The 26003-nt window shown below is 42.5% G+C and overlaps 1 long non-coding RNA gene across 1 annotated transcript in view; it reads right to left on the bottom strand.

Annotated features, from left to right (window-relative positions):
- The window catches only part of LOC109549027 (uncharacterized), an 82725-nt gene that overhangs the window by 4959 nt on the left and 51763 nt on the right, over positions 1 to 26003 (bottom strand). Inside the window, exon 4 of the long non-coding RNA XR_002175168.2 lies at positions 5473 to 5552. This is a non-coding gene — a long non-coding RNA (uncharacterized lncRNA). The remainder of the gene's footprint in view (positions 1 to 5472; positions 5553 to 26003) is intronic.

The following is a 26003-nucleotide window of genomic DNA, read 5'->3' as shown; positions in this document are numbered from 1 at the left end:
CTAGGGTAAACTATAAGGACAGAAGGGAGGGCAGCAGCCATCTTGCAGCAAACGCGTACCTTCTCCCAGTTATTCAATCGAACACTAATCTAGGCACCGCTATAAAGGGATTTTGCAGATCAAATTAAAGTCCTTAATCAATCGACTTAAAATAAAATTATGTTGGTAGGCCTAACTTAACCAGTGGATGCCCTTTAAAGAGGGCGTGGGCATTCCCTGCACCACACACCAATAGCATCTTGGTGTTCGGCTCCGCTCTCCCCTCACAGGCACTTCCATTCCTGCCTGCCTGCAACAGCTTCAGCCTATGCCTATGGGGTTCAGATTGCTCTTGATCTTCCCTCTTAGATCTGTCTGCCCATGGATTCCAGCTTCTACAATCATGTAAGCCAATTCCTTGTAATATCTACTGGTTCTGCTTCTCTGGTCGAACCTGACTCATACAGAGGACAAGTTAGTCTAGCCTTGCAAATCAGGACATGACACAGGCCCATGATGTTATAAAGTCCACCAGCAAAGTTGTTCTCGATTCTCTTCCACCCCCACCTAAGGGATGTGACAGTTTTATATCTAAACCATGGCTCAGTTGGGCCACGATTTGCGATAAGGGGGTTAGTAGGGGACTACAGCAGATACTCCAGTGTGTCATTCACAAAGCCTCCAGAAGGTTCTGCTACTCTCCTCCCATACCCAGGCTGAGAATCTCTGCAGCCAAGAGCCTCTGTGAGGTGGGCAAGGGAATTTTGGGTTCTTTTCTTCCATTGATAATATGTTCACCCAAAGGTATATCCGGGTGGGAGAATGCTAGAACCTGGCAATGACTGAGCAGTCACACCACCAGATCTACATTCAACACAAGCTTTTCTCTGTTCTCCCCACTTCCAGCACCAGAGCAGGAATGATTCGGCCCAATCAGCACATTTTTTGTTAGTTTGCATACTCCTTTTCTACTCAGTAAATCATCAAGTAAGAAAACTTTTTTCCTGTATTTAGCCACCACTCCCACCTGGCCTTAGGGCAGAGTCAGAAGAGAGTACAGGTTTGCATGGCGGGAAAGGGGGCTTTGTGGCCTTCAACACTGGCCCATTCTGGGATGCTCAGGTTCCCTAGGGAAGGGTGCAGAGGGCCCCTCAGTGCTGGAAGAGGATAAAGGAAGGGGAGGGTGGGCAGGGACGGGAAAGAGCCCGATTTCTTTCAGCTTCCCCATCCAATTTCCAGACTCTTCACCCAGGGGACCTCAAAATCCAGGTGGGAGTCCTTGAGGCTAGAAACTCCTGTGTTTGATTTTATGTTTATGTCAGGCACAGACAGATCAACAGGCCCTTGGAAACACAACTAAGGAGGTTTCTGCTTGTTGTTTACCTCACAAATGACCAAGAAGAAGTTGACACACAAGCAGTATGTTTTTAATGATGCACTAATGTAAAATCTTATGTATGAGAAGACATGGTACACACGGTTCCTATCAAAATCAATTTACCCTGTGGTTTTGCATCAGAGCCAGCCGAGGCCCTCAGCTGAAGCGGGCATCATTGAGAAGAGCGTCTGTTCCTCCCTCAGTATCCCTGCTCGTGTGGACCTCGATGGGCTGCACTTGCTGCCCAACTCAGTAATATTGCAGAAGCAATATTTCCATGTTTTCCTTATGAAGATGCTTTCTTTTCTAAAGAAAAAGAAGATAATAGTTCTTGCTGAAGATAAAGGTTCTTTATCTTCAGCAAGAACTATTTCTGTTGGAATTAGACTATAGGATAATATCAATTCGGGAACAAACTTTTGGCTAAGACTGAAGATTCTCACTTGGCTGGATCAAGTTTTTGGAAAGTGAAAAAAACTTTAAAAAGAAAAAAGAAAGAAAACAATTCAGACAAGGCATTCCTTTGTGTTTAGTTGATTCAAAATCAACTTTATATCGAATGAGGAAAAAATAAAACTGATCATGTGAATACTATTTCTAAAAGGAGAGAGAATCTTTTTACCAATTAAAAATGCATTGGTAAACATATATTTAAACACACACACACACACACACACACACACACACACACACACACACACACACACACCCCATGTTTCAGGCCTACCAAAAGCAAAAGAAGTAATACATTCACACAACTAGCCTTTTGCCTCTTTCAAAACTAAAACAATTAAAATTATTAAAGAATACTGTTAGCCTCAATGAGGTTTGTGAACTTTCCTGTAAAACAGGCTTTATGTCTGTGATTAATATATTTCTGAACCAAAAATTGAGACACAATGTCCGACACAGAATTTGCAGGGGGAGAGAGGATAGTTCCAGGAAATCCTAGACACATGGTTGCTGTAATGACACCACATGTAGAATAGCACCAATTTTTAAAGTTCTTCAGTTATAAGAATTATATTCTATACATTCCTTACATCCCTCCTCCCCCAAGGGCCTAGAAGATTACTGGTCATGCAGCAGGGCTCAATATGCTTGGACTCTACTTTATGGTTTATAAAATACTTTTACCTTTTTTATTTCATTTAATCATCAAAAATACCTTGACATGAAACAAAGAAGCAATTATGACTGTACCCATTTTATTGAAAGTACTATTATAAGGACCTACTATATAAGCACAGGGAACTCTTCTCAATACTCTGTAATGACCTATATGGGAAAAGAATCTAAAAAGAGTGGATATATGTATATGTATAACTAATACATTTTGCTGTACAGCAGAAACTAATGCAACGTTGTAAATCAACTATAATAAAAAAATTTTTTAAAAAGGAAAGTACTGTTAAATTCCCCATTCTGCTTTTATAGACAAAGGGGAAAAATGCCAAAGGTCATATAAACAGTAAATGGCAGAGCTGAGACTCATAAACACTCATTGATTAATGAACTGATTGATTCAAGGAACTGCTCTTTATTACCTGTGTAATTGGCAAAGACAAGAATAGAACTGAAGGCTTAGCTGATGTGGTTAGCTGTGCATTCCCACGTAGCTCTGCAATGAACATAATAAGCTCGAATATATCAAAATTAAAAGTTTCTGCAGCATAAAAGACAGTTGTAAAAATGAAAAGAAAAGCTGCATACTGTGAGAAAATATGCACAAAATGCATATCTGATAATGGACTGGTACCCAGAATACATAAAAAACTCTCAAACGTTAATAATGAGAAAACAAACAACCTTAATTAAAAATGGGCAAAAGATTTGAAGAAACACTTCCTCAAAGAAATATGGATGGCAAATAGGCACATAAAAAGACTCTCAAAACCATTAGTCATTAGGGAAATGTACATTAAAATCACACTGAGATACCACAATACACCAATTAGAATGTAAACAAACAAAAGAAACTGGCATTACCTAGGGTTGGTGAGAATGCAGAGCACCTGGAACTCTCATACACCGCCAGGGGGCATAAAAAGTGGTATACCCACTTAGGAAAACTCTTCAGCAATTTCTTAGAAAGTTAAACATACATTTCCCACACAACCCAGCAATACCCATTCCTAGGTACCTATCCAAGGAAATTAAAATTTATGTTCACGTAAAAAACTGTAAAAAATGTTTATAGCATCTTCAGTCATAATTGTCAAAAACTGGAAACAACCCAAGTAGGAGATAGATAAATTGCAGTACATCTATACATTGGAATACTACTCAGCAGTAAAAAGGAACAAACTACTGATACATGCAACAACATGGATGAATCTCAAAAATAGTATTTTAAGTGAAAGAAGTGAGATACAAAAGGATAAATACTGTATGATTCCACTTTTATGACACTGTTGAGAAGAAAAAGATCCGTAGGAGCGAAATCTGATCAGTGGTTTCCAGGGAGTATGGTGGAGGGACAGAATTAATTATAAAGGGGCATGAGGGAACTTTTTCTGGGGGTGGTGGAAATATTCTATAACTTTAGTTTGGTGCAGTTACATGACTGTATATGTTTTTCAAAACTTATAGAACTATACACTTAAAATGGGTGAATTTTATTGTATGTAGATGATACCTCAATAAACCTTACTTTTTAAAACAGTGAGAAAGAAAATAGACTTGCACCAAAAAAACAAACAAATATAAAGAAACCCAAGGGCTTCCCTGGTGGCGCAGTGGTTGAGAGTCTGCCTGCTGATGCAGGGGACACAGGTTCGTGCCCCGGTCCGGGAAGATCCCACCTGCCACGGAGCGGCTGGGCCCGTGAGCCATGGCCGCTGAGCCTGTGTGTCTGGAGCCTGTGCTCCGCAATGGGAGAGGCCAAAACAGTGAGAGGTCCGCGTACAGCAAAAAAAAAAAAAAAAAAAAGAAACCCAAAATACAAAGTCATATGAGATGACAAGTCAGCTTAATACTAGTTGATGTCTATAAGATACAAGGAAGGTATGTATGATTTGTATGATTTTAATCATATTTATATAATAAATTTTCATATATTTGGAAGAAAACCAACTGTGCTTAACTGGGTTGTCAACAAGAAAAATACTTATATAGATGCCAGAGAAGGCAATTTAGGATATAAACTATTCCCCATATATAGTGGGCTGAATGGAGGCCCCAAAAGATAAGTGCACATCCTAATCCTCGGAACCTATGAATGTTACCTTATATGGCAAAAGTATGAATATTACCTTACATGGCAGAAGGGGTCATTAAGTTAAGGATCTTGAGAGGAGGATTATTTGGGTCTGCCTTAAACACAATCCCATGTACCTTTATAGGGAGGGAACTGTGAGACACACAGAGGAGAAGGCCATGTGAAGATAGAGGCAGAGGTTGGAGTGATGCAGCCACAAGCCCAAAACTGCTGGCAACCACCAGAAGCTGGAAGAGGCAAGGAAGGGGTTCTCCCCTAGAGCCCCTAGAAGGAGCACAGCCCTGTCACCTTGATTTCACTCAGTGAAACTGATCTTCGACTCTGGCCTCCAGAATTACAAGAGAATAAATTTCTGTTGCTTCAAGTCACCAAGTTTACTGGTAAATTTGTTACAGCAGCTATAGGAAATGAATGTTTGTACATTATATGTATATGTTTGTATATGTGTATACATATACATATAGGTATAATGTTTGTACATTATAATGATATGGCAATATAAGGACATGAGTATACATGCCTAATTCGACCACAGGAAGTAGGCCCTGTGTGAATTTTTCTTGGATTGTACTGACCAAGGTATCACGTTGCTTGGATTGTTTCCCCACCTCTCAACATCACACCTGGTGGTGGGCCTGCCCAGAGGAAGCAGCAGAACCACAGCCACTGCAGTAGAGGCTGCTCCTTACCGGCCCAGTGGCCACTCTCCCTTCTTCCTTAGTAACAGGCACCTACACAGTTAGACTCTGCAATGCGCTCAGCAGACAAGCTACATTTCCAAACATCCCTTTTAGATACAGGCGGCCAATGAGATTTAAGTAGAAGTTACTGGAGAAAGCTGCAGAGAAAGGTCTCCAAAAGTTGATTCAAATGGGATGCAACTGACTTTACTCACCTCCTTTCCTTCTTCCTGCTGTCTACAAGGCAAAAGTGATGGGTAGAGCTCCAGCAGCCATCTCTTGACAGTGAGGTAACCTTGAACAGAGAAGGCATGCACTAAGAATAGAGTAGCAAGAAAGACAGAAAGAGCCTGGGTTCCTGAGGACCATGGAGCTGCTGTACTAGTTCTGAGCCGCTTGCTTCTGTTTCACATGAAAGGAAACACAAGAGGGCTTTATTTGGTTAAAGCCATTGTTATTTTGAGTCTCTATTAATAGAAGTCAAAAGCAATTCCTAACTGATTTCAGGATCTAATTAACTTTATTAAATAATACTGAAAAACTAGAAAGTTAAAAATGAAAAGTTGTGAATATCTGGATTTCTCCTCTGCTTTAGTTTTCTTGAGAACAAATGTGCTGATCTCATAGAAGATTCCTATTATTTTAATGCTAATCTTTGATTTTTTTCTTTTTCAGTTAAACTGAAAATGAATAGAAATGTACAAGTTAGTTATAAGTCACATCACTCTATGTCCTCAAAACTGCATGAAAAGAGTACCCAGCCCTGTTACTTATTCCAAATCAGGAAAAAGATACCTTAGCAGCCAAATTACCAATTCCCCCCATCTTCTTATATTAGTATCCAGTGTACCCAAAGAGCATCAAAACACTTCCTTACTAAAGTATGTAATTTTGCATTTTGTAGGGGCTGGCTAACTTATTTGGATTCTAAAGAATTCAGACAATTTTCTCCTGATCACTAAAAACACAATTAAATCTACAAAACAGGTATAAAGATGCAAATTCTAAAATCTTAAAAAAAAAAAGTGAACTCTCAGATGAGGGGAATGAATAGGGACAACTGCTGAGTGAAGTGCTTAAAAGCAGATTTATAAAAGAATACCTAGAATAAATGATAAAAATGAGAATAAGAATAAAAGAACCTCCTGAGGTTATAAAATATAAGAGGACCAGCAGCCGGTGGGACTGACTGCCTGTGGGCCTGAACCTTCTCAGCCTCACTTCTGTTTACAAGAGCCCCATTCACACCACCTTACAAATCCTCCATTCACACCACCTCACAGGCTGTCCTGGGGGAGCAGTTTGGGGAAAGCAAGGAATATAAACAGAACGCATAATAAACAAGATCACAAGTCCTGCCAGGTACAGGACATAAGGCAAAACAGTTCGTCTACACTGGGCTCCTAATCTAATTTTACCCTCGTTTGCGTTTCCTTCACCCCCATGTTTCCTAAAAGGGAGGTTTAAACCAGTTCAGGGGAAATCAAAACTGAGACGTTCTTGTTGGGTGCACTTCCTGTTGAAAGGAAGCCACTGTACACACACAGGGTGACACTCCAGGAAGCACTCTCCAGGGAGCCACCCTAAGGACACTTCCCAAACAACTGTAACCATAAATGTGTCTGTTCAGCTTATGCCACTGGGTAACAGAATTGAGAGGAATGGGGAGTCACTTCACCTACACTTTATTTTCTGCTGGGGAACATTATTATAGACATCTGAATCTGCCAAATCTGCTAGCAATCACACAGGGGTCCACTCAAACCACCATCTTTTCTTCCGTCTAGCACAGCACACGTTCCAATACTGAAGTTAAACATGCCATTTTGGCTAATTCTACCATGATGGAGCAAGAGACTGAAAGTGAAATTGAAAGTTTAGTCAACAATTTACATGAAAGCAAGTTATGGGGGAGGGAGGTTGAGAAGACACATACAGACACATACAAACAGACAAACAGACACACACACACACACACACACACACGGGTCGAGTAACCAATGATTGATTGACTATATTCATTTGTTCCCCTTTGTGAATTCAGTGAAACGAGTTTATGGCAATAAACAAAGTATAAATCATGCATTTTAATTCTACAACTTTTAATTAATGTTTAAATGTATAACTTTATTCTAATTTGAGTCAGCTTACACTTACACATGTAATCAAATATTAAATTAACTTAATTATCAAAAAAAGATAATTAGAACAAACTGTTAAGAGACCATGGAGGAAGAGGCACTCTCATATTGCAGATGGGAGTATGAAATGTTACAATCCCTACAAAGGGGAATTTGGAATTCTAGATGAATTTACCTTTAGACCTGAAAAAATCCACTTCTAGGAATATATCTTGAAAATACACCTGCATCCATGAGAAATAGCATATGCATAAGTGTATTAATTATCTATTGCTGCATCACAAATACACTTACCAATTGTCTCGGTTTGTCTAGGATTGTGGATTTTACTGAAACTCATAACTTTCAGTGCTCAAACTAGAACAGCCCCAGGCAAACACAGACTGTTGGTCATTCTAATAACAAATTGTCCTAAAATTTAGAAAATATATTCAGTAAGCTTGACAGAGGTCTTGGAAATGATTTTTTTTTTTCTGACACCAAAAGCAAAGACAAACAAGTGGAAGTACACCAAACTAAAAAGCTTCTGCACAGCAAAGGAAATCAACAAAATGAAAAGACAATATACTGAATAGGAGAAAATATTTGCAAATTATATATCTGATAAGGGGTTAAAATTCAGAACATATAAGGAATTCATACAACACAACAGCAAAAAAAAAGCAAGCAATCCAATTTTTAAAATAGGCAGAAGATCCAAATAGATACTCTTCTGAAGAAGACATACAGATGTCCAAGAGGTACATGAAAAGATGCTCAGCATCACTAATCATCAGGGAAATGCAAATCAAAACCACAATGAGATATCTATCACCGCACACCTGTTAAAATGGCTATTATCAAAAGGACAAGAAATAACAAGTAGAAAAAAGGGAGGATGTAGAAAAAAGGGAAACCTTTTGTACTGTTCGTGGGATTATAAATTGGTACAGTCACTATGGAGAACAGTATGGAGATTCCTCAAAAAATTAACCTAGCAATTCCACTTCTGGGTATTTATCCTAAGAAACCAAAAGCACTAACTTGAAAAGATATATGCACCCTCATGTTCACTGCAGCATTATTTAAAATAGCCAAGATACCAGAAACAACCTAAGTGTCCATCAGTGGATGAATGGGTAAAGAAAATGTGATACACACACACACACACACACACACACACACAGGAATATTATTCAGCCATAAAAAAGAATAAATTTTTGATATTTGCAACAATATGGATGGACCTCAAGGGCATTATACTATTTCTATCTGAAATAAGTCAGACAGAGAAAGACAAATACTATATGATCTCACTTACACATAGAATCTAAAAAACAAACAAAAACCAAGCTCATAGTTACAGAAAACCGTTTGGTGGTTGCCAGAGGTGGAAGACTGGGGGGAGGGGAGAAATGGGTGAAGGGGGCTAAAATATACAAACTTCCAGTTATAAAAATATGTGATGGGGCTTCCCTGGTGGCGCAGTGGTTGAGAGTCTGCCTGCCAATGCAGGGGACACGGGTTTGTGCCCCGGTCAGGGAGGATCCCACATGCCTTGGAGCAGCTAGGCCCGTGAGCCACGGCCACTGAGCCTGCGCATCCGGAGCCTGTCCTCCGCAACGGGAGAGGCCGCAGCACTGAGAGGTCCACGTACCGCAAAAAAAAAAAAAAATTGTGATGGGGATGTAATGTTCAGCATGGTAACTATAGTCAACATACTGTATTGCATATTTGAAAGTTGCCAAGAGAATACTTCTCGTTACAAGAACAAAAATTGTAACTATGTGTGGTGATGGATATTAACTAGACTTATTGTGGTTATTATTTGGCAATGTATACAAATACCAAATCATTATGTTGTACACCTGAAACTAATATAACGTTATATGTGAATTATATTTCAATTCTGAAAAAGTTTAGGGCTTCCCTGGTGGCGCAGTGGTTGGGAGTCCATCTGCCGAAGCGGGGGGACGGGGGTTCGTGCCCCGGTCTGGGAGGATCCCACGTGCCGCGGAGCGGCTGCGCCCGTGGGCCATGGCCGCTGAGCCTGCTCGTCCGGAGCCTGTGCTCCGCAACGGGAGAGGCCACAGCAGTGAGAGGCCCGCATACCAGGAAAAAAAAAAAAAAGTTTAAAAAAACAGAATTTAAAATGCTAAAACTAGAACAGTCCCAGGCAAACCGGAACTGACTGTCATCCTAGTAACAAAATGCACTAAAATTTAGCAGCTTAAAACAATACACTTTATTTATCTCACAACTTCTGTGAGTCAGGAATCCAGGCAAGGCTCAGCTGAACTTGTGTTCACAGCCTCTGACAGGGCTGCGTTCAAGCGTCAAAGAGGGCTAGGGCCTCATCTGAAGGCTCAACCATGGGAGGATGTGTCCAAGCTTACTTACATGATTGTTGGCAGCACTCAGTTCCGTTGGGCTGTTGGAATGCAGGCTTCGGTTATTTGGTGGCTGCGGACAGGAGGTCACCCTTAGTTCCTTGCCATGTGGGCCTCTCCAACATAGCAACTTGCTTCATTAAAGCCAAAAGAGAGAATTTTCTAGCAAGGCAGAAGTCACATTTCTGGTAACCTAGTCACAGAAGTGATGGCCGTTCAATATTGCTGTCTTCTTTGGTTAGAGGTAAGTTATGCAAGGGGAGTGGCTTACACAATGCCAGGAGATAGGACTCACCTGGGGCCAGCAAAGACTGACCCTCGGCCTAGACACATCAGAACACATCTGTGTTCTATTTCAAATCCTCTCAACTCTCACGTGTTACTCGAGCTACCAGTGCAACAAAGCCCCAAGTCTTGATTAGCTTTACACAGGTGCAACCTGACAGTGCTTTGCTTCGAGCCTGTGCTGATGTCTGATACAGATCATAGTATTCTGAGGGGTAACATAGATGGACAGAAGTACAGTGTTTCTTGAATTTTATTTAAAAGAAGGAAAAAAAAAAAACTTAAGAGCTACAGAGCAGAAAGCTTAAGTTGGATGCTACAATGGAAAAATCATGGCCCTCCACCTGGGTTCCCAGGTTAAGTTTGTTCATAGACTCAGAGCCCACTGATTGAAGGGGAGACTGGGTCTTCTCGAAGAAGAGCCCTGCAAGTCCATTACAAGTATAAACAATAAGCATTCCCTCAATCTTTCCCCAAAGTGACCTAGGGACATTTACCAGAATAACTGTGTACTGGAGAAAGGGAAATACAGAGTTGTTTCGACCTTACACTGCTACCAAGAAATCATAAATGCCATTTGCTACTATTTTTCTGGTTAGAGGAGAAAGTACAGAGGACAGGTAATAAATGAAATTCTCACCCTGCTCCATGTCATAGTGAAACCACTAGTTATTTCTCCGGTAATTGAGTTTATAATTGGGATAGGTAAACTTAGAAAATGGAAACCCGTGTTCACATTAGTTCCCTGAATTTTGAAGTTAGAGCCTTTATAGTAAGAACTGTCATGTAGAAGGCCAGTGTGATTTTTTTTTTTTTTTTTTTTCGGTACGCGGGCCTCTCACCGCTGCAGCCTCTCCCATTGCAGAGCACAGGATCCGGACGCGCAGTCTCAGCGGCCATGGCTCATGGGCCTAGCCGCTCCACGGCATGTGGGATCTTCCCAGACCGGGGCACGAACCCATGTCCCCTGCATCGGCAGGCGGACTCTCAACCACTGTGCCACCAGGGAAGCCCCCCCCAGTGTGATTTTTATAGTTCTAACAGCTTTGGGTGATAGGTATATGCAAAGCAAAATTAGATACCACCCATATTCTTCTCGGGCATCGTTTGAGGGGGGTTTAAAAGCCCTGAAGCCAGAATGTGCCCTATGGGTGTAATGTAAGGCACACTGGGCACCCTAAGTATGCCCTCCACCCACCAGTCTACTTTTGTAAAAGGTAATTACCCCTGAGGGAAGTAACACGTTAAAGGAAGTCAGCTATACCTTCTATATCACCCATCAGAGGATCTTCTTAGCCCCAACTAGACCCTCACACGATAATCATAGGCCACAACTGATCTACCCAGAACAATGTAGGGCAGGACCACAGGTCACCAGCAGGTCAGCACCAGGGATCTGCATCAGGGAAAGTCTGTATATCAACCTGCACAGCCATTCAGCACTAGCTTCTGCTCAGATACAAGGGATTAGAGCCACACTGGGCAGGTGTGAGAGCTAACCTGGCTTAATATCCTCACTCCCCAAAGGAGCCAGTAACTCCTATAACAACTTCCTAGACAGGCTTTCATGCCTCCCAGGGGACAGCCCGTTATAAAAGTCACCACACCCAGGGAGGCCTAAAGAATGGTGTCCTGGGCTTCCCTGGTGGCGCAGTGGTTGAGAGTCCGCCTGCCGATGCAGGGGACACGGGTTCGTGCCCCGGTCCGGGAAGATCCCACATGCCGCAGAGTGGCTAGGCCCGTGAGCCACGGCCGCTGAGCCTGCGCATCCGGAGCCTGTGCTCCACAACAGGAGAGGCTGCAGCAGTGAGAGGCCCGCGTACCGGAAAAAAAAAAAAGAATGGTGTCCTTAGCAGGAATGTATGGTCCTTGATAGCTCCTCCCAGCCTGAATACAACTGACCAGACAGGGGTTATTTTATTGCCAGCAATGTTGCTTGGAAATACAGTTTGCATTTTACCCTTAAGAGGCTGCCAGAATAACAGAGCTTTACAGTTACCCAAAGGTCAAGTCCTCATGCAGAAGAGAAAGGCTTATTTACCCTCAGCCACCCTGGGTAAAGAGCAGAGCCTACAGATCCTGCTCTTCTTTAGGAAGGAGCTACTAGAGCTGCAGGAGTGTTCTGGCATCTCTGGGGAGCTGAACGGAAAGACACAGGTGGAAGGAGGGGAATTCCTGAACCAGCTTTATCTCCTCCCTTTGTTTTTCTGAAACAAGCCCTACTTGAAGTATGAGGCTGACGTGTTTGTTTCAAATAGGGAGGCTATGGTGGCAAAAACCCAGACAAATCTTAGGGCTTCATCTGACAACAGAGACTGAGGTGCTTGGGACTATTAAAGCAAAATGTTAACTTAACAGATGTCCTACAAACAGAAAATTCAGGAGATGGATGATGGTGAGAGTTGCACAACAATGTGAATGTACTTAGTGCCACCGAACTGTACAGTTAAATATGGTTAAAGTTTTTAAAAAATAAAAATAATAAAAGCAGAACGTAAATGCCGCCCACTCTCCTCCACTGCACCCTTCAGATCAGGCAGGACAGTCTTACCCAGGGTCCAGAAAGTCCCCTATTAGCTACCTATGAGGCTCGCCCTAGGGGGTTACTCAGAAGCAGCTCTCCTGAGCCCCGGAAAGCTATACTGCCTCCCAGGTAAGCCTGCAGGCCTTCAACACAGGTCCTGGGTTGGCAGGGACCCCTCACCTAAAAGCTTTCCTCTCTCAGGGCCCTGAGCCCTTAGGCCCCTTCAACTCTCTGCTCCCTTCCATAGGGCACCCTCTTTCCCTCTCCTAGATTTTGTCATTTGGCTCCATTCCACGTCCCCTGGGATGGAGCTGAAGAGAGTTTAGGGTCCACATGGATGAAGGGAAGAATGAAGGTCAAGTGTTCATTTCCACAGTGATCAAACTGTTTTCCTAGCGAGTGGATGCCTCAGTAGCAATCTTCTGTTCTATTTTGCTGAAGGGATCTCTGATTCTTTTCTCCCCCTCTGAGTTATGTTAAGAACAGGTCTTCTTCTCTCCTCTTAGTTTGATGGGTACCATCCCCCAGGAGATGAAACGCAAGGAACTCATTCTGCATATAAATACTTCCAATTTTACAGAAGCCTGCCTTGTTTATTCCAGGAAACTGAACGTCCGTGGAAAATGGTTTGCCCTGAAAGACCTCACCTCTTCCCAAGGATGTGTGGCGGGCAAACTCTTCAGGGTCTGCCCTGTCCTCCTTATGGCCAAACTCTCCCCTTGCAGCTTGTGGACTGGCACCAGCCCAATGGAGAAAACTCGGTTCTTTTCTCCCTCAGCAAGTCCAATATGCTCCTTTAATGAGTCTAGTGGTGCTATGGTCAACTGTCCAGAGAGCCAAGAAAAGGCTTGGTGGGGGCAGGGAGGGTGGGTGAGGACTGATGAGCCGGCATCTGTGAGTCAAGGTGAGCTATGCAATGATTCCTTAATGAATGTGTTTAAGGGGAGGAGATGAAATATTGGGCAGTCTGAGAGGACAGAGGGGGAGAACTAGGGAAAGAGAGCAGATGTTGTAAAAGATACTCTTTCATGTTTCCTGTGCACTAGAAATCTGCAGATGTATGTTGGCAGGGCTACACTCAGAGAACAGAGGGAGGCTGGAGTTTACACATCTGGAAATCATTTGGCAGGGGGCAGAGTTCAAACATTTTCTGCTTCAGCCGCTCGCAGACCTTCCTTGCTGCGCAGGCTGTGGCTGAGTGAGGGGCTGCCATTCAAAGACTCCCTCCGGCCTCACTCCAGGGGAAGCCCTACCTAAGCCGTGGGTTTGCCTCTGTATCGGTTCAGTCACGTAGAAAAGTTGAAAGGCTGACAAAGAGAGAGAACGGGATGGGGGAAGGACAGGAGCGAAGCAGAGAATTCACCACAACTGAGAGAAGGCTGGCTGGAAATCAAGAAACAAAATGTACTTGGACCAAATCCAGTGCATGAGTTAACTTGAGAGCAAAGAACACCATTCAGTGGAGGGGAAAAAAAAAAAGGCCTCCTCTGCTGCATAGTAACACCCAGGGATCATGCTCACACCACAGTTACTTTTCTCAGAAATCCCTGTACATTTTGCCTTCATTGATTTCAGGAATGCGGAGGGCCCTCTTGATCCTGAGGGAATTACTCCCTTTGGAAGGATTTATGGGGTTCTGCAAAGAGAGAGAGCAAGGTCTCTGAGGGCCCGGTCATCACCCCACTGACCCGCAGCCTCTGCTGCCACTGTGAGATGGGGTCCCTCCCAGAAGGGGGCAAGGTCAGCTCGGGTGTTTAGCTTCCCTCTGAGGGGAAGCATATCTTGAGTGAACTTGTGTCCTGGCTCAAAGTTCCTGCCATGCTCAACCGTGTAGACATATTGGCTGCAGCTGCTGGCAGGCTAGGCTTCGGGCTCCGTGTGGCCTGTGCAGGAGGTGAACTCACAGGGAGTGTCTTGAGTTAAAGGCACTGGGGCTCACCCAGGCGGGTTAATATGGCCCAGGACCTCAGAAGGATCAGAGTCCACTTGGGGAGAGAACAGAGCACATGAAAAGATGAGTAACAAAATACAGTCAAATGGAATAAACGTCAAGTGTGAGATAAAACATGCTCAGATGGATCTCCTCATAATCCCCATCCCCAAAACCTGTTTAACTTCCTGCCCCCTCTACCTTAATGGGTGTCTCTGCCATTCTGTGGTTGCCCAAGGAGAAATATTCATTTCTCCCCCTCAACTTATGTCCAATTTGGCCACAGGTCCCGTTGATCTTATGCCTTCGCATCTATTGAATGTCTGTCACCCTCAGCATCTCTAGCCTGAATCGCTGCAGCAGCCTCTGAATCAGTCTCCCTGATGGACTCTCTTGAGTCCATTCTCTGAGTTATCTTCCTGAAAAGTAAATCTGAGTGTGTCATTGCTCTAAATGGTTCAATGGTTCTCCACAGCTTTCAGGATAAGCTCAACCTCCTAAGCATGACACACAAAATCTTCACCATCTGGCTTTTGTCCACTTTCCGAACCTCATCTTCAGTGGTGCGCTGGTAAATGTTAACAACCAGGCCTCCAGACACACAGTGTGTCATCTTATACAACACACTCCCCGTGAACGATGAACTTCTTCCAGCTTCCTGGCCACGCCCGAATCTCTCCCTCACCCGGGCCTCTGCACATCTTTCTCTCTCTGCCCAGAAAGACCTTCTTTCTGCCTCCCCCGCAACCAAGTCATCCTTCCAGACCCAGCTCCACCAGACAGTCAGCCCTTAGCAAGCACAGTGGCCACCAAATGCTGCCTTGTAATCGTGTGATGGCAGGGCTGCTGCTGTAGCCAGGCACCTTTGAGAACAGGCATCATTTTTATCTTTGTATCCACACTGCCTGCCGTACCTCCTAGCACATGTGTAGGTTTTCAGTAATCACTGAATTAAAGAACAAACAGTGCTGGTTTTTGATTTACTACTTACATCCTACCCTCTTGTAAAAAGATTCAAGGTTGTGAGTGAGTGCTATAAGCCCTTCCACAGACACAGAGCTCTGGGAAGCACTGAAGTCAGAGTAGCCAGAGAAGACTTCTTGGAGTAGATTGGCCAAAATTAGCAAATTAAAATACAGGATGCCCAGTAAAATTTGAATTTTAGCTAAGCAATGATTTTTTTATTATAAGTGTGTCCCATGCAATATGTGAGAAATACTTATAGTAAACAAGTATTCGTTTATCCGAAGAGCATATTGAACTGGGCACCCTGCATTTTATCTGGCAAGCCTATCTCTGAGGAGGCTGCACTTGAGCAAAAGCCTGATGGATGAGTCAGATTCAGAGAGGGCAAGAGAAGGGGGACTGGTTTCTCTCACTGGAGACTGGTGGGAGGGGCAATAAGCAAAGTGCACGGAGAATGGGACCTGCAAGGAATTTTCAGATTGGTCTTGTTAGAGCCCGAGGTTTGTGCTCACCGAGGATGAGAGGCCGAAAAGGAGGAGAACGTGGAAATGGAAATGGAAATGGAAATGGAAGTGATCAGAGAGAAGAGTACGGCCATCATTCAGACATTTGTTCGGTTTACAAGTCCTGAACTGGCCCAGAGGCGACTGGAAGAAAGGACAAGAAGAAAAGGCAGATTTCTAAAAGTGTTGGAGGATGGGAAGGTGATCTAAGAAATCCACAAAGATTTAAGACTCAAGAGGAGAGGCCAGATTAGAAGGGGCAGGCAGAGGAGGACGAGCTTCATTTAGACCAAAAGACATTGATACGAAAGTAGGACCCTCCAAGGAGAAATGTACAGCCAAGTAGGAGGTGGGGTGCTAGGGCCTAGGCGTGACAGTGATCGTGGAGTGTCACTACATACGTGACAGGAATGGTTTGCAAGGGCCCTCAGTCACTTACATGGCCTACATACATGACAGAGGAATGGGACTATCCTCACACATATCCGAGGCAGTGTGACAGATCACTAACATGCTCATGTGTTCAATGACTCATCCTCATTCCAGGGATTCTCAAGAGTCCACCAGGCCACTGGGGAGATGTCTCACTCTTCCGTTTCTTGAAGGAACAATTGATGCAGTTCACTATAAGACATCCATAAGATGGAAAAGGGCATTTTCCCAGTAAGTTACCTAAATGTATTGTAAAGTCCAAATTTAATATATTTCAAATATGTGCCTAATCGGAGCAAATTTGCTTATCTACGTGAAATTGGCAGAGGTACAGTCTGTGGATAGGAAAATACTTTGAAAATTATACTGCACTATATAAATTTAAGAATATTATTTATACAAACTGCATATCTAAGAGATAACTGAAAATAATCACTCAGATATCCAAAATTATGTTTGTGTATTGCCAGATGTCTGGCTATTTCAAGAAAATCTAATTCAGCCTTATGCCCCTTCACTCCCTATGCTCCTCTTGTCTTCCCTTTTTCATAGCACTTATCACTATCTATCATACCCTATAAGGAATACCTTATTTTGTGTTTTCCCTGACTACCCACAAGACTGTATGAGCCTTGAGGGCAAGAATTTAGATCTGTTTTGTGCGTGGTTATACCTCGTGCTCCAAGCAAAGCTTATTTCTGATTGAGTGAATTCACTTTAGTTTTCAAAGGGATGACTGAGCTTGCATAAATATATCTTGGTAGCTAGGAAATATCCTGAAAGACAAATATGAAGAAATCTCCAAATCACAATATCCATTGTCCTAATAACTGGGCATCAAACGGTCATGCAGGCCCATTAGGAGACACTGACCATGTAAACCTGATTGTCCTAAAAATAAGACATGTGTAGGCCAAGGCCTGAGTTATTCCTGGTAGAGGACACTATAGGCATCTCAGGTGACCCGTGAGAGTTAATTTCCCTCCCTGAGTATGGACCTTGCTAAGCTCAACTGTTTGATAGCTCTTACGTCCCTAGAGGCCTCAGGTCCTCACCCCACCCCTGCTGAGGACTGACTCAACAGAGGCACCATGCAGACTGTGCTTTTCCCATCTTCCTAGGATATTGTGTTTGTCGCAAGCATGAGAGGCACATTTGAATTCCAATTCCAGAGCTCAGCATGTCTATTTGAGCCTATGGTTCTCTTTGCACAGTTCATTCCCCTGTTGTCTGTAGTAATCCTAATGGTCTTGGAGTGATGACTGGACACCGCCTCGCACATGGTGTTCCGCAGAGCAAATGCAAGAAAAAGGATCCCTGCTCAGCTTCCCAGCATGAACTGGCATCCCTGATGTAGGCAAACACAAAAAAAATACACTGCAGCTAAGGCTCAGATGAGCCTTGAAAGGCATCCAGCTGCACTCCTAAACCCAGCCGGTATGTGTTCTGGTTAAATAATGGAACAGACTGGCAAGTCTCAGAGAACCCAGTGCTGAAGTCCAGAAGGTTGTCATGTCTGTGTGTGCCTGGCCTCCCTGGGAGGCAGGAGGACAAGGGGGAGAAAGACTCAGTAGCAAGATGCTAAGGGAGATGGAGCTGTCCCAACTAAGAGAGACCCTACTAAATAGTTCAATCCTTCTTGGAGTCTAGTTTCAAGGAGATGGATAGAAATTAGCAGTGAGAGGTGGGCCACAAGGCCCATAGAGGGCAAACTGGAGAAACCGAAAAAGTCACGGATGGTGGTGCCTGAATCCCAACAGGTCATTGTGAGGAAACCTCATGTACCTCTCACCACTCCCTCCATCTACTCCTCTGTCTCCTCTCATTGTGTCAATCACCTGGCCCCCCACAAAGAGCCAGAGAGGAGGCTCCCCTGCTGTCTCTTTCTACCTTGGGGGACTCTCTCCTGCAAGCCCTCCTCTTCCTCTGTAAAGCCGCCCAGCTCCACAGAGCCTATCAACCCTTTCTCTTTTCCACTCCTGTCCTCAGTCGATTCATCACAGTCTTCCTCTGGCCTCCTAATTGCTGCCAGACATGAAGCTGATGGGTCGGCCTTTATAGACACTATTACTGCCAGATCCTCTTCCCTTCACTGTCTGCAAGCCTGTCTCTATTTAAGCCCTAATCCTTTTTGCCATTTTTGACCTAGTTCCCATTATTTTATAGTTTTCCATATTAAGTTAAATAAGCCACTTGTCAGCCTGCATATATCTTATCGGATCCAGCTCTTCTTTTGTGACTTAAATGAATGCCTAACGGGAAAAAAAATTGCACCGGCCAGTTCCAGGGATTTATTCACTTTCTTAACTTCCAGCTTAAAGGACTAGATGGAAAGTCCCTTTAAAAATGCTGGTTACCACCTAGAGGGGTGGAATAGGGAGGGTGGGAGGGAGACACAAGAGGAAGGAGATATGAGGATATATGTATATGTGTAGCTGATTCACTTTGCTATAAAGCAGAAACTAACACACCATTGTAAAGCAATTATACTCCAATAAAGATGTTAAATAAATAAATAAAAATGCTGGTGATATTCCTTAACTAGGCAAAGAGGGGCTGTAACTCATCACCATCCTACTTTCTGCAATCTTCAGATGGACGAATATGTTTAAATGTATCAAAAATATATAACAAGTGTGGACAAAACTGGGAGATCTACCCATTCCTGGATGAAAAACTGACAGCAGTTGATGAATGTGTTTCACAGATAAGGAGAAAGAAGAAGAAACTGAGCCAGAGGGAAAAAGGAGAGTGAGGAATCAGGAGTTCAACAACAGACACTCAGCTGAGGCATAATTAATCCTCCCTCCTCATCGTAAGCCCCAGATAACTGTATGTGTAACCGAACAAAAGCCAAAGAGGCACCACTTTCGAAAATATTGTTTCTTGAAACATGCATGACGTTACCAGGGGTCTGAACAAAGACACCGTTCGTGATAAAGAACCCACAGACTGGCACCCTCACCCTCTTCCTGACAAATTTTAGAAGGAATTACATGCACTGTGTTTGTACCACAAACTCTTCGCACCAAACCAAACTTTTCAAGGCTCTCCTTATTGCTTGAATATGCTCTATCTTGCTTGTCCATCACTTAGGGAAGCATAAAGACTACTCAGTGGTGTTTTCATGTGCTATTCTTAGTCTGTTTTTCTCCTCCAAAATCAAGTAGTTTCACAGCTAACCAGCTGAAACCGTAGAGCACGTGGAATTCTCAGGGATTATACCCAGAAATAGTCATGTCCAGGTGGTTTTATAATCTTGGCAAGGAGTGGTGACTGCCTTGCCCTGGCTGGTGGCAACCTGCATTGCAAAATACAGAGACGATGACAGGGACAGGTGAAAAATAAGAAATAAAATTTATTGGTTTTGACCCTCCAAGAAGAGGAGCTGATGCTTATTTTTTCAATTCTCATTGAATTGTAGAATCAATCTTCTCTATTTTGAAAGAGTAGTTTTCATTACTGATAAAATATCAACAGTAAAAAATAAAGAAATAACATTAACTCTGACAAATCACGTGCTCAACAAGGTCCTCCCTGTCCTTTCAGTTTAAAGTAGACTCCGTCACTCTCCTATCACACCCTCCTGTTTTATTTTTCTAAAAACATTATCATGAAATGTTAACTTATCTGTGTAGTGTGTATCTTCGCCCCTCAATTTGTCTCCCCACATCCCCACCTTGAAGGCAAAGTTTCAGAAAAGTCATAATTTCTGTCTTGAACATTACTGAATCTCTAAGGACTAGATGAGTACCTGACACAGAGCAGGTGCTCAATAAAAATCTGTGAAATGAATGAATAAATGAACAAACTCAGGCTTTGTGAGTCGTGGTGAACAGTTTGGTGCAAACAGCAGGCATTTTAGAACCAGGCAGACGTATGTTTGATTCTCAGTCTCAGTCCTTATTTAATTTGAGCCCTTGGGGAAAATACTCAAAGTCTTAGAATATTGCTTTCTTTAGTCATAAAAATGGGGTGATTAGTTACTACCTCGTAGGACTGGTTTGAGAATTAAATGAGAAAACATGCATAAAGCACTAGCATAATTTCTGGTACACAAAACTCAAGATATGTTAGCTCTTTGCCTACTCCTGAGCTTTTTTCACTCACCGACTAGTACCCTTACCTATGTTACAACTGGGGAGCTATGGAATTTAGTGCTCAGAGAGCCTCAATGTTAAACAAAACTTTCAAATTCGGTAAAACAAACAAACACACAAAACAAAGAAAGAAAGAAAGTGCTACCATCTGGCATGGGTCTTTGTTTCAATCAGTTTTCTGAAATTCAGAAGGAATACAGAGTTCAGCAAATTATTCCCTGCCCTAAATTGGAACATGGAGTCAAAGACAAGCACAGTTGAGCAAGTCAACAAAAAACTTAATTTTGCTACAAATCAACATGATTTGGGACTCTAATCTTAATGACACATTAGGGGAAAATACTCACTACTCAGATGTCACATAGCCCATTGGAATTATAAAAGGAGGCATTAAACATAATCCCCAATGGAGGATCCAAAATTCAAATAAATCGATGATTACGGGTTCCTAGAGCAAGTTCACTGAGTTTCCAAGAGCCTCCCAACATCAAGGGAGTACATAAATTATACAAGGCTATAAAGTCTGACACAGTAAAAGTGGTTCATTCTGAAAAAGGAAATGAATTCTTTAACCTTGACTAACAAAACACCACCACTGATTTTTCTATACTTTCCTTTGGAGTTTACAACGGAGAAGCCACTTCATTTTGTTTCTCTTTTATTTATATTTTGGGGGTTTAAGCACTTGGATACAAGTTTCCTAAATCTCAGGAAGGGTCACCAGAAAGGAAAACAATCCCAGTTTGTGGCACCCTCCGAATCGTGAGCAGCCCTACTTAGGATCAGGGTTCACTCTACTTGAAATACTACCTGGAAAGTAGTAGACACAAAATTACAGGTTATCTGCTATTACAAAGAGATTTGTATGAGCCTGTTGTTTTGTAGTTTTTATTTTGTTTTCTTTTTTGTTTTTAAACAAACATGCAGCATATGTTTTCCCAAGAGAAGAGCCAGCCAGCACCAGACAAGAGTACAAGCGAAGCTCAGGGACTCAGAACATGGACTTCGGAGCATACTACTGGGTTTGAATCCCTGTTCCACATCTTACTAGCTGTGAGACCTCAGGCAAGCTACTTTACCTTTCTGTGCTTCAGTGTTCTTGTCTGTAAAATGGAATGATAATGATAATAACAGTATCTACATTGTAGGGTTGTAATGAGGAAACAATGAGAATTTGTAAGGAACTCAATAAAGCTTGTTAAAGCCTTTATGTAAGTCAATCCTAACTCAAAGGAGATTTTCAGTGTTTTTGTTCTGTGAATGTGTGTCCTCAGTGGGAAGGGTAGGGATAACCACCCCACCTTTAGTGGGGTGATGAACAGGGACTCTCTTCACCTTTTCCCCCCTTGTCCCAGAAGGTGGAAGAGGTAAACATGAGTTGCCACACTTTTATTAAGTGAAAAACTGACAGAAGTGAAATGAATAACAAAGCCAATCCCATTCACCTTAAAAATCAAAGGAGGATTCAGCAATTGAACCCTAGTTCTTGGATTTCCAGGCCTCCCTGTCACCTTCTACAGGCATCATTATAAATCGTGATCTCTTCCCAGGGCACAGATCCTGAAGATAAGTATTGGCAAAGTAAGAATGTCAAAATCTCCACCTTCTGAGGGCCACCATGGAGTCAAAAGAAGTAAAATAAGACAACATCATTCTAATACTCCTGAGAATATAATGCTTCAGCATGAAAAGAACCCTTCAGATTCTTCAGTGTCAATCTGACTGTGCCCTGTTCCTTATCGCTCACTGCCTTGCTATGTCTTACCTTTGCCCACTAAGTACTGGGTGGTCTCTTTGAAATCTGAAAATAATTTTCAGTACACTCCATGAAAGCAGCCCATCTGCTAAGAGAAAATTTAAATGAAACTTCTGAATAGCTTTCTTTACCATGAGATGGGGATGGTTTTAAAACTAAAGTTTCTGAGGGGGAAGAGGAAGTGTAATTTGTGAACCCAACCTGGGTACCCACCAGAGAGGGCTGTTCACGGATTTTGGGCCAGTCCAGATGAGCTATGGATCTCCAGAACCCAGGGCAGACTCTCCTAACCAGAGGATAATTCTAGAAAGTGAGAACAGAGACAACATCACCCTACTCATCATTACTGTAATAATGAAGAACCATAATGACAATGGCAGGAGAAAGCAGAGAAAATAAAATGTTACAAGACAGAGAGGCAGTTAGGAAAACTGCATACCGATCATTTTTCTTCAGGACACACCACTGAGAAAAATTAAGTCTTTAACCTCTGATGGCTTCCTGTGGCGAAGCCATAGAAATCTAATTGAGAGACTCAGGTCCACAGAAATCTGCTGTCTGCTCCGACTGCAGAATCATATTATGATAAGCCTTTGACTTGATTACTGTAAGAAACAACGAATTGTTGCTAAGACATCATTATGTAGACTGCACACCCAAACGATGCTTTTCTAATCTTTGTTCACTGGTCTCTCCCCCCATTATCTCTAGCAAACAGATGAAGGAGAAACCTCAGGGGGCACTGTATTCTGGGGGGGTTCCAAATGCATGTATTTCCATTGAAAAGACACAATTGAGTGGTGCATAAAAGACAGAAGGGCAATTACTTCTGGGATAGCACTGTAATATTACTGATATTACAATACACTTTCTATTTGTGGAGTTAGTAAAGATGTTGGAACCACAAAGCCTTCTCACAATTATGTGCTCGCTGCTCATTATATCTGCCCATTGCACATTCTGAGACAGTAGAAGTATATCTTCCCGTTTGCCCACAAAATTTAACTCCAATTGTATCTGCACAGAATAAACCCTAGCCAAGGGGTGGGGTCTCAGCACACTTTTATACTTTTTCTTTATCTGGCTACTAGCAGGTGTAAACAACTTGACAAGGCCTGTGGGCTTTCAGAGGAACAAGAGGTGCCTGAAATTTTGTCTCAAGTCTCCCTCCCTGTTCTCCATTAGAGTAACTTCATTCACTGTTGCCGTAAACCTCCACCTCTTCTTCATCCAGAAATCCCCATATGAAAAATGAGCTGCTCTGGCCTTCCCCAACTCTCCGAGAACACAAAGCACAGCCCTCGCCCTCCTGACCAAACAGAGCTTTTCTCAGAAGCATCACTTCCTGTTACAGTGATCTCTCTACAAGTCTGTCTCCCTGACTTGGCATGTGAAACCCTAGAGCCAAGCTTAGTTCCCAGCTCTTGGGAAATGTTCTCTGAATAAATGAATGGATGAAAAACTTAATCAACTAAAGATTGCAACTAAACAGTTAGGATGCCTAGGAACACAAGATGTTCACGCCTCCTAGGAGTACAATTCTCTCATTAAGTATGAAGTTGAGGTTGCAACTGCAAATAGAGTACCCCCAAAGTAGCACGATAATTTTTGATCAACCAAAAGTATCCAGTATTGGTTGTATTACCTTAATCTTCTATGACATGAAACCAATAACGGGCAATACAGGTTAATTTACCATAAAGAGTAACAGTATGAGTAGATGTTATTTTCAGTGATGTTCTTGTTCTGAAAATGGGCAGTGGGTTCCTAGGCATTCATTATCCTATTAAAAATATTGAACCACACAGGTCTTAAACCCAAGATTGTGATCAATGATCAATTAAATTCTACACAGCTAGGGGTTTAAAAAAATTAAAAAGAGCAAACCTTCCTGTAATGTATAATCCTCAATCTTTTATTATAACTATTTGTCTTTGTATAGCTCTTCAACTTAACTAGTACTCAGTGCTCTATCTTACTTAATGATTTAGATTTTTGTCTAGAGCTCAAAAAAATCCTTTGTTAATACTGAAAATGGTAGATAGACAGTACTCAATATCCATAAGTGAGCTGAACAGTGATTGATTTTAAGCAGATGTTCTGTTTAGGGGACATTATGGACTCATGACCTATTTGAATCTACACAATAAACTATGTTAATATAAAAAGAAAGAAAACAAAGACAATAGGTTCTGCTATATTCAGGCACAAAGCTTAAAAGAAAGACTTGTGAAAAACCAGTTCAGTCCTTATTTTCCCTCATTCATGAGCAGTGTCCTCTGCTGTCATAAAAACTAATCCTGGTTAAAGTTCAATTCAGAGGACAGAACTGAATTAATTAATGTTCCAACAACAATAACAACAATAAAAAGAATAACAACTGAGCGATGACTTTCCACTTGTATAAGGCTTTGCTGTTTCCATGACATTAGAACCCATATTTGTTACCAACGCTAGGATTCACCCAGCACGCAGCCAGCGGAGCAGAGAGCCCAGTCTGAGCTGAATAAATAATCATTTGTGACGGTGACTGCATTGACGAGACTATCCACAGCATTCTGCATCAATCGTTCAGGAGTTAGTATGAAATCTGATTATAAACACTTCATTTTATGGCTTGCTTAGTACTCACCTAGAGAGAGCAACATGATTAACAGGAATGAGATTAGAATTTAAGCAGAGGGAGCATTTTACTATGTAAGGCTATAACGGTGCCTAAAACGAGTCAATTAGCTGCAGGTTGAGAACTTACCCTAAACACAAGAGGATATCCAATCATGAAGAAAATGCCATTTTGCTTTATGTTATCGGAAGGATCTCTGAGCTACCATTTAAACCGGGGCTATAAGAGACTATCACTCCTGAGGCCTTCGTAACAATTGTTCTAAATTTGGATCTCATGGATGGCAACCTATCTGCAAGGACCTTAGAGGGAAATGCAATGTCACAGAATATGGGTTAAGGAAAGGGTTTTGCTGAGGAAAGTGGAGATCTGCACAGCTAGGCTCGGCAACAGTAGAGGAGGTGAGGCCACCCACTGTATCCATAGAGAGGGGGGCCAGGGCACCCTTCTGGACAAGCAGTGTGGCTTATGTCCCAGTAGAGGAACCCGAGCCCCTTTCTCTATGCCTTTGTTAAGGACATACAGGAGAAGGTGGCTTTGTTATCGGAAGGGCAGATAGACTCCTGCTGCTAAATGGGCTGGCTTTAGATGCCAGCTGTTTATCAGAATCGTCCAGGAAAGCCACGCACACAGCAACCAGAGATCTTGAGGCCCATGAGGGATTGCAGGCCATCCTGCTAGGGAGAAAAGCCACCCTTCATGTGAGAAGCTGAGCTTGGACACACCACCTCTCCCTGTCAGGGGGAAACCCCCAGGGCCAGCTGAATCACTGTCAAGGCAACACAGAGAGGGTACCTAAGATCATCCGCAGATATCTATTCCTTACCTCACAATATGACCCATGAAAGTTTGCAAAAGACTATGACATGAAATCATGCTAACCTAAATTCTTTGCTTCCCTGTGTCTTGATGTGGCTTTATTAGAATGATCCTGTTCTAACTAATGCTCAACAAAGTATTCTGTGAAAAGAGGGCATCCCTTGCCAGGTTTCTTTCTTTTCTTAGAACTAACTGTACATATTTCTCTACCAAGCAATTAGAAATCCTTTGCCTCCTTTTATTTTATAATTTATTACACTAGGACCAACGCTAGGAAAAAAAAAACAAACTGTGATGT

Source organism: Tursiops truncatus, chromosome 3 (assembly GCF_011762595.2).
Source record: "Tursiops truncatus isolate mTurTru1 chromosome 3, mTurTru1.mat.Y, whole genome shotgun sequence".
Classification (NCBI taxonomy): domain Eukaryota; kingdom Metazoa; phylum Chordata; class Mammalia; order Artiodactyla; family Delphinidae; genus Tursiops; species Tursiops truncatus.
Note: the sequence above shows the minus strand (reverse complement) of the source record. Positions and strands in the feature narration are given on the sequence as shown.